Source organism: Lepidochelys kempii, chromosome 2 (assembly GCF_965140285.1).
Source record: "Lepidochelys kempii isolate rLepKem1 chromosome 2, rLepKem1.hap1, whole genome shotgun sequence".
In the NCBI taxonomy this organism is placed as follows: domain Eukaryota; kingdom Metazoa; phylum Chordata; order Testudines; family Cheloniidae; genus Lepidochelys; species Lepidochelys kempii.
The window spans coordinates 238,206,545-238,221,033 of record NC_136381.1 but is presented as its reverse complement, the minus strand read 5'-3'; the positions used below and the strand labels follow the sequence as shown (position 1 = coordinate 238,221,033).

General features: G+C 40.9%; 1 long non-coding RNA gene across 2 annotated transcripts in view; it reads right to left on the bottom strand.

The window, feature by feature from the left end:
* Positions 1 to 2,365: 2,365 nt before the first annotated feature.
* LOC140907731 (uncharacterized) overlaps positions 2,366 to 14,489 on the bottom strand; it is a 32,186-nt gene continuing 20,062 nt past the window's right edge. For both annotated transcript variants that reach the window (XR_012157601.2, XR_012157602.2), the window contains exon 3: positions 2,366 to 4,627. This is a non-coding gene — a long non-coding RNA (uncharacterized LOC140907731). The remainder of the gene's footprint in view (positions 4,628 to 14,489) is intronic.

The window sequence follows — 14,489 nt, the reverse complement described above, 5'->3', positions numbered from 1 at the left end:
CTCTTTCGGACAGTAAAAGTGGGAAGGAAGTGCAGCATAAGGACAATGGGCCAAATGCAGAGGTGGTATGCAAGGTCTGATACAGGTAAGGTGCGCACCAGTACTAGGTGTAAAAGAGTCTAAGTGAGTGTCAAAGCTGATGTACTTTTCATGCTGCAATATGGGGATGTATAAAGAGAAGAGTGTAGAAGGAAAAGCAACTAACAGGAATGTATAAGTTTAATTAAGCCATACCATTGCTTACTGCTGGCCCTTGGCATTTAAATAGCCCAAGTTTACACTGAGTTACAGTGGCAGGTAATTTATATCTCCTTGCATGTCACTGAGATTCATAGTTTACATAAAATCTAAAATATAGTTTTGAAATCCCAACTACTATAGTGATTTCTCAGGAGCAACAAGATAGTTTTTTGTCTATTTCAATGTTGAAAGTTTTTGTACTTGCTAATTGACTGGTTTACTTTCTAGCATCCGAGATCAATAGTAATGTTATTGCAACAGGAGCTCTGATTGAAAAACAGCTTCTCAAGCTGTTTATGGCTTATGCATCATTATTATATTATTTGTATTACCTTAGCACCTGAGAACCGTAATCATGGACCAGGACCTCATTGTGCTAGGTGCTGTAGAAACAGAACAAAAAGGCATTCCCTGCCCCAAGGAGCTTACAGACTAAGTATAGAATACGAGATACACGTAGGTATAAACTGATAAGTGTGGAAGGAAATACACTGTATTGGTTGACAAACTAGAAGTGATGACAATGATTTGACTGCGATTGTGTTAAGTGTTTTGTAGGCATCATGACAAAGGAGAGTTGTAAGGAGGGATTTGAAAGCAGAAAATGAGGTAATTTTGCCAGTGTTTACAAGGAGCCTCCTCCTAATTGTGAGAGGCAGCATAAAAGAAAGTGTGAAGGTGCTTGTTTGAAAACTTCAGTGGTGGGGAATGAAGGCTGGCATCACGGGCCAATTGGAGGCGGAAGTCAACATCGAGAGGAATTATTTAAGCTCAGTACCAATGTGGACACAAGAACAAATGGGTATAAACTGGTCATCGGGAAGTTTAGACTTGAAATTAGACGAAGGTTTCTAACCATCAGAGGAGTGAAGTTTTGGAATAGCCTTCCAAGGGGCAAAAGATCTATCTGGCTTTAAGATTAAACTCGATAAGTTTATGGAGGAGATGGTATGATGGGATAACATGATTTTGGCAATTAACTGATCTTTAAATATTCCTCGTAAATAGGCCCAATGGCCTGTGATGGAATGTTAAATGGGGTGGGATCTGAATCACTACAGAGAATTCTTTCCTGGGTATCTGGCTGGTGAATCTTGCCCATATGCTCAGGGTTCAGCTGATCGCCATATTTGGGGTCGGGAAGGAATTTTCCTCCAGGGCAGATTGGAAGAGGCCCTGCAGGTTTTTCGCCTTCCTCTGTAGCATGGGGCACTTGCTGGAGGATTCTCTGCTTCTTGAAGTCTTTAAACTATGGTTTGAGGACTTCAATAGCTCAGACATAGGTGAGAGGTTTATTGCAGGAGTGGGTGGGTGAGATTCTGTGGCCTGCATTGTGCAGGAGGTCAGACTAGATGATCATAATGGTCCCTTCTGACCTTAATAGCTATGAATCTCGAAAGCAAGTGAGAGATGATAGGTAGGGTGGGGATAGGTCATAAAGGATCTTGAAAGTGAAGATAAGTAGCTTTGTTTGATAAGATAGAGACGGGTGAGCCAGTGGAGGGATTCAAAGAGAGGGGATCATATGATCAAAGCAACAAGCTAGGAAAATGATCTTTGCAGCAGCATTCTGAATGGATATGATTAGGACTCCCTCCATGTTTGTCACGGAGGTCGCGAAAGTCATGGATTCTGTGACTTTCTGCGACTGCTGTGACTTCTGCAGCAGCCGGTGTGGCTGAGCCCAGGGTAACTCGAGCAGCTAGCTCCGGTGCCAGCTGCTCAGGCAGCCCTGTGGACAGCCACACTGGCCGCTGCTGGACTGGCTCTGCAGGCAGCCGCTGCTCTGGCGGCCCTGGGCAGCTGGCCCCGGGGACTTCCTGAGCAGTGGCCAATGCAGCTGGCCCTGGGGACTGCCTGAGCAGCTGTCCTCGGGGTGGCAGAAGCAGCAGCTGGCTCCCTGGGGCTTCCCCCTCCCTGGTAGCTGGTGCTGCGGCCTCCCTTTCCTCTCCCCCCCCCCCCCCCCCGGCAGCTGGTACTGCAGGCTCCCCCCCCCCCCCCGATTCAATTGGGGGTATTTATGATATAAGCCATGGATAGGTCACGGGCTGTGATTTATTGTTTCTTGCCTGTGACCTGTCCATTACTTTTACTAAAAATACCCATGATTACCCATACCCATAGCCTTAGATATGAGTGGTGCAAGACTGAATTTGTTGAGGACATTGCAATAATTGAGACATCAGATGATGGGACCTGGGTGAGAGTTTTAGCTGTGTAGGTAGACAGGAAAGGCAGTATCTTACAGATGTTATGCAGAAATAATCTGCAAGATTTAGATGTAGCCTGGATGTGAAGACCTAGAGAGAGGCCTGAGTCAAAGATGATACCCAGGTTGTGGGCCTGAGTGATAGGCAGGATAGTGATGGTGTCTTAAAATACAGCCAAATGCAAGATGGAATGCAGTTGCCATGCACCAGCCAACAGAGGGAAAGTAGAGAAAAACATTGCCATTCATTTCCTGTTATACAAAGATACATTTTAAAAAAAACTCTACATTTATCAAGGGAGGTAGAGTTAAGGGTTGTCTGCATGGAAAACCCTTGCAGCCCCTCTGCTCCTGGTCCCATTGAAATTACCCAGTTTGTACATCTAGGAGCCCTGCTCTTGTGATAAGTGTGACGAGAACTTTAGTGATCGCAAATAGTAAAGTCTGAAAGTACCTTTTGCAGCTTTAGCTACTCTTTGAAGCATTAAGGTGGGAGAGGGTGTTTTGTAGGTAGTTAAATAAATTAAATGCTCCTGTTACAGGTAATACTGATCCAGCTGCCCACTGCTTCCCACAGCTCCCATTGGCCGGGAATGGTGAACTGCAGCCACTGGGAGCTGCGGGGGGCTGTGCCTGCGGATGATCAACGTAAACAAAATGTCTCATGGCCCACCAGCTGACTACCCTGATGGGCCGCATGCCAAATGTTGCCGACCCGTACAGTAAAACATTATGCAGTATTTACCTTGTTGTGTACCTTGTCAAAATTAGTCCAACTAATGTTCATGATATACCAACACAAATAACCTCATTTTACAGCATATCTATGTACACATCCCAAAAGCTGCAGATGTCAGCAATTTCTTATTTCATGTACTTGAAAAGAGCATGCTTGCAAAAGATTTAGTGTTTAATTGAAGGATTCTTGCATTTTTCTGCCTAGCAGAGCAGTGAAGTTATAGGCCAGCAAAGATATATGTAATTGTACCCAAGTAAGACTTTCACACATCTCAAGACGTGTAAATTTTACATTTCAAATAACAGTACTTTTCTTTGTCTGATGGAAGTCAAGAGAGTATGATTAAATGCAGACTGCAAACTTGCCCACCGCAAACCCAGTTGAACATGAAATCTTGCAGGAATTAACATAATTATTCTTTAAATTAAAAGGCTGCCATGTACATAGAATATCATGTTATGCTTGCCAGATAAAAAGAAATGTAAACCTGTGAGGAGACTTAGGAATTTGTCTGTGTAAAAGAACCTCTGGACCCAATGTTTTCTCCTTTTGTATAATAAAGTGTAAAGCACCAGTGCGGTGATTGCCATTTACGTAAAATAGCCAAATGGTGGCATTCTGGGGGAGCTGAAGAATCAAGTTCTGTTTTGCTTGGAAAATTGGGGATGAGCCTCAGTCTGACTAAAAATGTACCCCAATTCTGAAACTAATATCTACAATTGGCACCCAGCCAAAGGGGGATGGTGCTGCTGTGGGGTAGTGCAGATAATTCCAGGAAACTATCTGAAGTTGGAGGCACCATCCTTTGTCATTACTGGGTCTATAGTTGGCTGTGACCGTCTTGCTTAAAAATCAGTGATATAATTTGTCATACATACAGGTAAATAGACGAGTCCAGAGAAAGAGATTGGAAATTTTTTTGTTGAGTTCTTACATTTTAATTATTTAACACTTCTGCATTTCAACTATTGTATCAGTTTGGAGATATTCCTGGTCTTATATTTGACTTGCCTTTTAGACCTATCAGGCTGGGGTGCTGAGCAAAGAATAATTTTTCTTTAGTAACTTGTGATTGTTTCCCATTTGTTGAGATATTTTATTTCACTTTTAAACACAGTGTGTTTGTGTTGTCTACTTTGTTTACTATTTGTTCTCAGTTTTGTGATAATTCTTTCTATGCCAGAAGAAATTACAGCAAAAACATTATTTATACATCTTAATTGACTTAGTCCGTTTTTTATTTCAGTTCCTTTATTTCCTCAGTTAACGTTCTTGAAGCGTCTCCATGCAGGTGAGAGGGTGTGTGAGAGAAGGGATAGTTTAATTAGTGGAAATGAGAGGTAGAGAGGCTTCCTTGATCAGGAGTTGCTCTGCTGGAGAAGCTCCTCTGCTGCAGACATTATTGCACTGTAGGGCTTCAGTGAACTCATGAGAAGTTCCTAAAAGATGGAGAAGATAGGAAAGGGTTTATGACACTAAAACTATACACATTATGATGGATGTGACCCCCCAGGTTCTCACTGGGGGTCACTGGATACAAGTGCACTAAAAGAGCAGCACCCCAAGCAATCACTCAGTTGGAGGTAGCTTAAGGCATATTAGGGAACTTTTAGTGCACGGTAGCAGTGTCCACACAGGCAGTGAGTGTATAGATTTAGGCTCCTGCTTGCCACACACTAATTCTCCATCTAGACAAGCTCAACAGGATGGATTTAAGTGACAAGCTGCAACTTTCCTAACTGTGTGTGGGGGCGGTGCTATGCACCAACCCCATCCCATACCAAGCAATTAACTGGGACCAGTGCATGGCTACAGGCTCCCACCATTTAACCAATCACTCAGAGTAGACCCTCTTCGGCCAACCATGAGAATACAGCTCACTTCTGAATCCTCTTGTCCTTCCTCTTGCAAGGGGAGCAGTGTGCGCCAATGGGAGACCTCAGTCTGAAGAACTTTGGATCTCCACTTCTCCAACTGGCACAAGGTCCACCAGCAAAACTGTATCTTCATTTACCACTGGGAGCTGGCCCCTTGTAGGCTTTATTCTCACTAGATACTGGACTCAAGCTGGGATTTACTAAATATTTCTATATTATCTCCTAATGCTAGACTTCCTGATCCTACTCTATTTAACCTATTTGTGCCTCCACACTGCTGTGAGGAAGGCCAGAATGCTACTGAACTCTGCCAATTAGATCCAGCAGAAAAATTTCCTTCCCTGCCCACCAAAACAGGTGATCTGTCCAACCCACAGGATCCTGAAAACTCAGCTCAACAGACTACTATTACAGGGAGGGAGGGTGGTGAGGCAGCTAAAAAGCAAGGCAATATGGTCCCCAAAAATCTAGGAAGGCTTTAAATAGGGAAGTGCGAGGGCCAATTGATTCTCCAGTTCTTCTCCCTCCCCCAATCTGGCCAATGGAGGGCAGAGAAACTTTTCCCTACTCTAGGTAAATTTCTGCTTGTTTCAGAGGTATGTGAAAGGGGCCATAATCAGTTTTCTATGCACATATTCACACTCCTCCCTGCCTTTCACACAAGAAGGTGTGAGTATCAGCAGGCAGAAAATTAGTTTTTGTAGTGACCCATCCACTCCCAGTCTTTATTCAGGCATAATTTGATGGTATCCAGTTTGCAAATTATTCCAGTTCTGCAGTTTCTCATTGGAGTCTGTTTTTGAAGTTTTTGTTGTTGAAGAATTGCCACTTTTAAGTCTGTTATTGAGTGTCCAGGGAGACTGAAGTGTTCTCCTACTGGTTTTTGAATGTTACAATTCTTGATGTCAGATTTGTGTCCATTTATTCTTTTGCATGGAGACTGTCTGGTTTGGCCAGTGTACATGGGCACAGGGGCATTGCTGGCACATGATGGCATATATAATTTTCTCCCTGCTGATACTCACACCTTCTTGTCAACTGTTTGAAATGGGCTACCTTGATTACATTGAACTCATTAGCCCTACAAAAGTGATTTTTCCTCCTTTCTTGTCAACTGTTGAGAATAGCCCACTTCCATCTTAATTGAATTGGCTCATTAGCACTGACCCTCCCACTTGGTAAGGCAACTCCCAGCTTTTCATATGCTGTGTGTGTATATCTCTCTACTGTATTTTCCACTCCATGCATCTGTTGAAGTGGGTTTCAGCCCACAAAAGCGTATGCCCTAATAAATTTGTTAGTCTCTAAGGTGCCACAAGGACTCCTTGTTGTTTTTGCTGATACAGACTAACACGGCTACCACTCTGAAAGGAATTCCAATGTCTCCCATTCTTTTTTTCAGCTGAGTTTGCAAGTTCTTTCACATTCCCTTACCCCAACTGCAGTAATTTGCCTATCACAAGATCTTGGAGGAAATCCTAAAGAGCCAGATTACGTCCAGATCTGCAAGCTGCTCAGCTCAGGAAAGGGAGGGAGCCTTAATTCTCTATCCTGCACAGCTCTAGCCCAGACCCTAGAATTAGTTTATCTGTCTCGAGGGCTCTACAGAGATGCACTATTCACAGGGCTCCCCATTATTTCAGTGTTCAAGATTTATGTTGCTTTCCTGTTTTTCCAGCATTTTTGGGAATAATTTTGTTGTTATTTCCATGCTAATGTTACTCCATCTCTTCCTGGTATTTTGACTATTTCATGCTCTTGGAAAGTATTTAATTTTGGATTGCTTTGCTGGTCACATGCAAGGTCTTATGCTGCTTTCTATATTATGTATATGAGACAAGAATGAAATATTACAGACATCTGGTTCCATTTAAACTTTTAAATGAACATGTAGTAGGTATGAACTTTTTCTACAGTAGCTCTCAGATGACGTTACATTGTACCACATATTGTCAGCTAAAAGCAAATTATTATTTATTAATTTAAACAGTGCTGTAAACATATATGGCACTTCACAGATATAAGACAATGGGTAAATCCTGGTCCCATTGAAGTTAATGGGAGTTTTTCCATTTCTAACATTTACTACCAAGTGTTAGTGCTTACTTTCATAAGTAGTCCTTTTGACTTCTGTGCGGTTACATATGATGGTAGCGTTTCCAGAATTGGGCCCTTGGGCCTTAATCCTATGCTCTTTAGTCAATGGCAAAACTCCATGGACTTCACTGGGATCAGCATCTGGCACATTATATGCTGTTTGATATGATATGCTGAGGGATGATAAACACTATGGGGAATGACTAAAAATAATTTTTAAAAACTGTTGAATTAACAACTTTGGATAACTGTCTAATAAATATGACTATCATTGCATGAATTTAAATACAAACCTTTCTATTTTGAAGTACTGATAAGCAAATTCAATCACACTGATAAATCTATGAAATCCTTGCCTAAAATATATAATACAAATGGTAATTTTTGGCATCCCCCTGGTACTGCTTAGCTTGTCACCCAATATTTCATTTCTTTTACACCTAAGACACATTGCTCATTAATTTATTTTGTGCACCTTTAAGTAATTTTCCAAATGTTCTGAGAACTGAGGCAGCAATACATATCTTTCTTAAGCAAATGATTGAAATCTTTAATACAATGCTTCAGAATAATTTATGAAGTCTCTAAAATGTCCTATAGTCTTGACCGGTACATCTAAAAGAGTGCATCCTACTTCATGTTTATAACCTCAGAGTTGCCTCCTATTTACCAAATCCTCATAAATTCTTTGTCTATTCTCCCTGCTTTACTTGTTTCTAACTTAACTGAGGTACTGTACTGTATATTTCAACTGGTAAACAGAATATCTTGTTTTTTAGTTGTAATATTTCTATGTAATATTTTCCAAACTCTTATTGTATTCCACAATTAAAAAGCCACCTGGATATTCCTTTTCTATTCTTTTTCTTAAACTACCTCTAAGCCTTTCTGTGTGTTTTTGTAATCTGTAAAACAGACTCTTACAACAGGTTTTCAAAAGACTTGTGCAGTTGGTAGCTTTTTGATTATTTCATTTCACAGTTCTTTTGGAGTCAGTGTTGGTTTTAAGAAGGAGTGATATATCAGTTGTACTAAATATTGGTGATCTGCTTTACAAAGATATTAACGCTTCTGTCGCTGCAATTACACCTGTGCATTGTTCTATTATACTAGAGAAAAAATGGAGCCTAGCAGATGTACATATGGGGGGGGACGACAGAGAAGTGGTATAATAAATCTATTATACCAGAGTGTTTTGTGATAGCTTCAAAGAACAACAGATGAGAACACATCCAGGTGTTGTTCAAACCCCAATATGCGGTCAAATGTATGTAGTAAAAATTAAAGTGGCAAACTAAAGTACATGGTTCAGACTCGTGAATGTAACTGTAGCTTGCAATATTTTAAAAATTCGTTATTGTTTATAAGAGATGTGGAACACCATTATGGAAGAAAAATAAGGGACTTGGATATTTGCAACTGCCTTCAAGACTGTAAATACAGGGTGGATAAGTGGATTGTGGTGTTCACTGTTACCTTTCGGAGACAATGTTAATATTTTTACACTGCGCGTTAAATTAATTCTGTGTCCTTGAAGTAAAACATCCCCTATTATACTGAAAGAAAAATAAGTATTAGTGAGTTGAAGGGGTTCAGAAAAAATTGTCAGTTGTCGGTGGCATCTAGAATTTTCAAGAAATAGTCAAAATAGTGTCTAAAGGAGGATGATCAGTTATATGCATTTGAAAATTAATCTAAAATGCTGATCTCTCACATAGATTCATAGCTATTAAGGTCAGAAGGGACCATTATGATCATCTAGTCTGACCTCCTGCACAATGCAGGCCACAGAATCTCACCCACCCACTCCTGCAATAAACCTCTCACCTATGTCTGAGCTATTGAAGTCCTCAAACCATAGTTTAAAGACTTCAAGAAGCAGAGAATCCTCCAGCAAGTGCCCCATGCTACAGAGGAAGGCGAAAAACCTGCAGGGCCTCTTCCAATCTGCCCTGGAGGAAAATTCCTTCCCGACCCCAAATATGGCGATCAGCTGAACCCTGAGCATATGGGCAAGATTCACCAGCCAGATACCCAGGAAAGAATTCTCTGTAGTGACTCAGATCCCACCCCATTTAACATTCCATCACAGGCCATTGGGCCTATTTACGAGGAATATTTAAAGATCAGTTAATTGCCAAAATCATGTTATCCCATCATACCATCTCCTCCATAAACTTATCGAGTTTAATCTTAAAGCCAGATAGATCTTTTGCCCCTTGGAAGGCTATTCCAAAACTTCACTCCTCTGATGGTTAGAAACCTTCGTCTAATTTCAAGTCTAAACTTCCCAATGACCAGTTTATACCCATTTGTTCTTGTGTCCACATTGGTACTGAGCTTAAATAATTCCTCTCCCTCTCTGGTATTTATCCCTCTGATATATTTGTAGAGAGCAATCATATCTCCCCTCAGCCTTCTTTCAGTTTGGCTAAACAAGCCAAGCTCCTTGAGTCTCCTTTCATAAGACAGGTTTTCCATTCCTCGGATCATCCTAGTAGCCCTTCTCTGTACCTGTTCCAGTTTGAATTCATCCTTCTTAAACATGGGAGACCAGAACTGCACACAGTATTCCAGATGAGGTCTCACCAGTGCCTTGTATAACGGTACTAACACCTCCTTATCTCTACTGGAAATACCTCGCCTGATGCATCCCAAGACCGCATTAGCTTTTTTCATGGCCATATCACATTGGCGGCTCATAGTCATCCTGTGATCAACCAATACTCCAAGATCCTTCTCCTCCTCCATTACTTCTAACTGATGCGTCCCCAGCTTATAACTAAAATTATTGTTATTAATTCCTAAATGCATGACCTTACACTTCTGACTATTAAATTTCATCCTATTACTATTACTCCAGTTTACAAGGTCATCCAGATCTTCCTGTATGATATCCCGGTCCTTCTCTAAATTGGCAATACCTCCCAGCTTTGTATCATCCACAAACTTTATTAGCACACTCTCACTATTTGTGCCAAGGTCAGTAATAAAAGATTAAATAAGCTTGGTCCCTGAGGAACTCCACTGGTAACCTCCCTCCAGCCTGACAGTTCACCTTTCAGTAGGACCCGCTGTAGCATCCCTGTTAACCAATTCCAAATCCACCTTTCAATTTTCATATTGATCCCCATCTTTTCCAATTTAACTAATAGTTCCCCATGTGGCATGGTATCAGATGCCTGACTGAAATCTAGGTAAATTAGATCCACTGCGTTTCCTTTGTCTAAAAAATCTGTTTCTCAAAGAAGGAGATCAGGTTGGTTTGGCATGTTCTACCTTTTGTAAAACCACACTGTATTTTGTCCCATTTACCATTGACCTCAATGTCCTTAACTACTTTCTCCTCCAAATTTTTTTCCAAGACCTTGCATACTACTGATGTCAAACTAACAGGCCTGTAGTTACCCGGATCACCTTTTTTCCCTTTCTTAAAAATAGGAACTATGTTAGCAATTCTCCAGTCGTACGGTACACCCCCTGAATTTACAGATTGATTAAAAATTCTTGCTAATGGGCTTGCAATTTCATGTGCCAATTCTTTTAATATTCTTGGATGAAGATTATCTGGGCTCCCCGATTTAGTCCCACTAAGCTGTTTGAGTTTCGCTTCTACCTCAGATATGGTAATATCTATCTTATATCCTCATTCCCATTTGTCATGTTACCATTATCCCTAAAATCCTCATTAAAGACTGATATTTGTTTAGATATTGGGCCATGCCTAGATTATTCTTAACCTCCACTTCATCCTCAGTGTTTAGTGGTCCCACTTCTTCTTTCTTTGTTTTCTTCTTATTTATATGCCTATAGAACCTTTTACTACTGGTTTTAATTCCCTTTGCAAGGTCCAACTCTACTAGACTTTTAGCCTGTCTCACTTTATCCCTACATGTTCTGACCTCAGTAAGGTAGCTTTCCTTGCTGATCCCTCCCATCTTCCACTCCCTGTATGCTTTCTGCTTTTTCTTAATCACCTCTCTGAGATGCTTGCTCATCCAGCTTGGTCTACAACTCCTGCATATGATTTTTCTCCCCTTTCTTTGGATGCAGGCTTCCGACAGCTTCTGCAGCTTTGACTTAAAGTAATCCCAGGCCTCCTCTGCCTTTAGAGCCATAAATTCCTCAGTCCAATCCACCTCCCTAACTAATTTCCTTAATATTTGAAAGTCAGGTTTTAGAAGCCATGCAATGAGGGACTGTGCATTTATGAGGGCCTTGCAGGCACTAAGGGCTTGACTGCATGGGGAAATAACCTGAAACAGCTATTGCAGAATACCTATTTCACAGTAGCTCTCCATGTGGACACTTATATTCTGCAAAGAGAGCCTTTCTGTGGTTTAGTTTAATTCATCTTGAAAGTAGAATAATCTGCAAAAAGGCACTTGGTGCAGTGTACTTTAGTTTTGGTGCAGAAGAAGAGTTTCTACATAGGGAGTTAACATAGAATAGCTATTGTGCTTTAAATTCACACCCTAGTTTATTCCACTCTAACTTCCCCATGTAGACACGCCTTCATACTAGGGCTGTCAATTAATTGCAGTTAACTCACGTGACTAACTCAAAAAAATTAATCGTGATTAATTGCACTGTTAAACAATAGAATACCAATTGAAATGTAATAAATATTTTGGATGTTTTTCTACATTTTCAAATATACTGATTTCTATTACAACACAAAATACAAAGTGTACAGTGCTTACTTTATACTATTATTTTTTATTACAAATATTTGCACTGTAAAAATGATAAAACAAATACAGGAAAAGCTGTTTTATCCGGCATGTTGGGGAAGCCAGTAAGTGAAAAATGCTGGTTAACTAAGAGGGAGGGAGTTTGGGTGCGGGAGGGGGCTCGGGGCAGCGGCTTGGGGTGCGGGAGGGCGTGCGGGATACTGGATCCAGGGACCGCTCACCTCGGGCAGCTCCCTGCAAGTAGCGACCTGTCCCAGCTGCTCCTAAGTGGAGGCGCAGCAGGTGGCTCTGTGTGTTGCCTGAGCCTCTGCCTGCAGGTGTTGGTCCCCGCAACTCTTATTGGCTACAGTTCCCAGCCAATGGGAGCTGCAGAGCTAGCACTCGGGGTGGGGGCAGTGCACACAGCTGCCTGTTGTGCCTCTGCCTAGGAGCAGCCAGGACAGGTAATTGCTTGCGGGGAGCCGACGAAGGTGAGCGGCCCCCGGATCTGGTACCACCTTCCATGCCCAAGCCCCCTCCCACATCCAAACTCACTCTCAGAGCCCGCGCTCCACACCCCCTCCGGTGCCCCAACGTCCTGCCGGCCCCGCGCCAACCAGACTATAAACTGGAACTTCAATGAAGATCAGAAATGATGGTTTATAGAGCTTTCTGGCTGGTGAAGTGCCGGATAAAACAGCTTTCACTGTAGTATTTTTCAGTTCACCTCATACAAGTACTGTAGTGCAATCTCTTTATCGTGAAAGTGTAACTTACAAATGTAGATTTTTTTTGTTATATAACTGCATTCAGAAACAAAACAATGTAAAACTTTAGAGCCTACAAGTCCACTCAGTCCTACTTCTTGTTCAGTCAATCACTGAGACAAACAAGTTTGTTTACATTTATGGGAGATAATGCTGCCCGCTTCTTATTTTACAATGTCACCTGAAAGTGAGAACAGGCATTCACATGGCACTTTTGTAGCCACCATTGCATGGTATTTACGTGCCAGATATGCTAAACATTCATTTTCCCCTTCATGCTTTGGTCACCATTCCAGAGGACATGCTGATGATGCTCGTTAAAACAATAATGCATAAAATTTGTGATCAAACTCCTTGGTGAAGAATTGTATGTCTCCTGCTCTGTTTTACCCACATTCTGCCATATAGTTCATGTCATAGCAGTCTCTAATAATGACCCAACACATGTTCATTTTAAGAACACTTTCACAGCAGATTTGACAAAATGCAAAGAAGGTACCAATGTGAGATTTTTAAAAATAGCTATAGCACTCGACCCAAGGTTTAAAAATCTGAAGTGCTGTCCAAAATCTGAGACGAGGGGTAGAGCATACTTTCAGAAGTCTTAAAAGAGCAACACTGTAATGCGGAAACTACAGAACCTGAACCACCAAAAAAGAAAACCAACCTTCTGCTGGTGGCATCTGACTCAGATGGTGAAAATGAACATGCGTCGGTCCACTCTGCTTTGGATCATTATCCAGCAGAACCCGTCATCAGCATGAACGCATGTCCTCTGGAATGGTGGTAGAAGCATGAAGGGGCATATGAATCTTTAGCACATCCGGCACATAAATATCTTGCGACGCTGGCTACAACAGTGCCATGCGAACGCCTGTTCTCACTTTCAGATGACATTGTAAACATGAAGCGGGGAGAATTATCTCCTGCAAATTGTATCCAAACCTTTGTCCGAGTGATTGGCAGAACAAGAAATAGGATTGAGTGGACTTGTAGGTTCTAAAGTTTTACATTGTTTTATTTTTGAATGCAGGGGGTTTTTTGTACATAACTCTACATTTGTAAGTTAAACTTTTATGATAAAGAGACTGCACTACAGTACTTGTATGAAGCGAATTGAAAAATACTATTTCTTTTGTTTTTAAAGTGCAAATATTTGAAATAAAAAATATAAAGTGAGCATTGTACACTTGTATTGTGTTGTAATTAAAATCAATATATTTGAAAATGTAGAAAATATCCAAAAACATTTAAATAAATGGTATTCTATTATTAACAGTGTGATTAATCGCAATTAATTTTTTAAATCGCTTCACAGCCCTACTTAATACAAATAATTTCTATCCATTAACCAGCATGTTGAGTGAAACTCTGACTCAGTTCAATTAAAGAACTGTGTGCGCCTTGAAGATATAACTGCAGAAAATCATGAACTCTTCTTATAGTGTATGGTGGAAGCTTTGTTTTCCAGCTCAGTTACTCTTCTTCTAGAAAAACATCTCACATTAAATAGGCCATCTGACAAGTATCCCAAAAGAACATAATACACTTGGAATACTGAGATCTGAATTGACATAATTTTGGCAAAAAATATACATGAAGTGTATTTGTGTGAAGGTTTAAAAATAAAAGACTGTCATATGTGGCGTTGGAGGCCAGGTTGACTCATGATTGATGACATTTGAAAGAACACACTGAGCTTAGAAAATGACTTCAGAATCATTAGAATCTGGCAAGATTTAGATGGCTTTCTGAAGCTGTATCTGCAGCTAGGGTGCTGGAAATTCCAAAAACTATTTTGTGGATGATACACAACATGCTGCCAGACATAATTTGAAAAAGATCCAGAATTTATAGTTTTCAGTTTGCATTAATAAATTACATTAG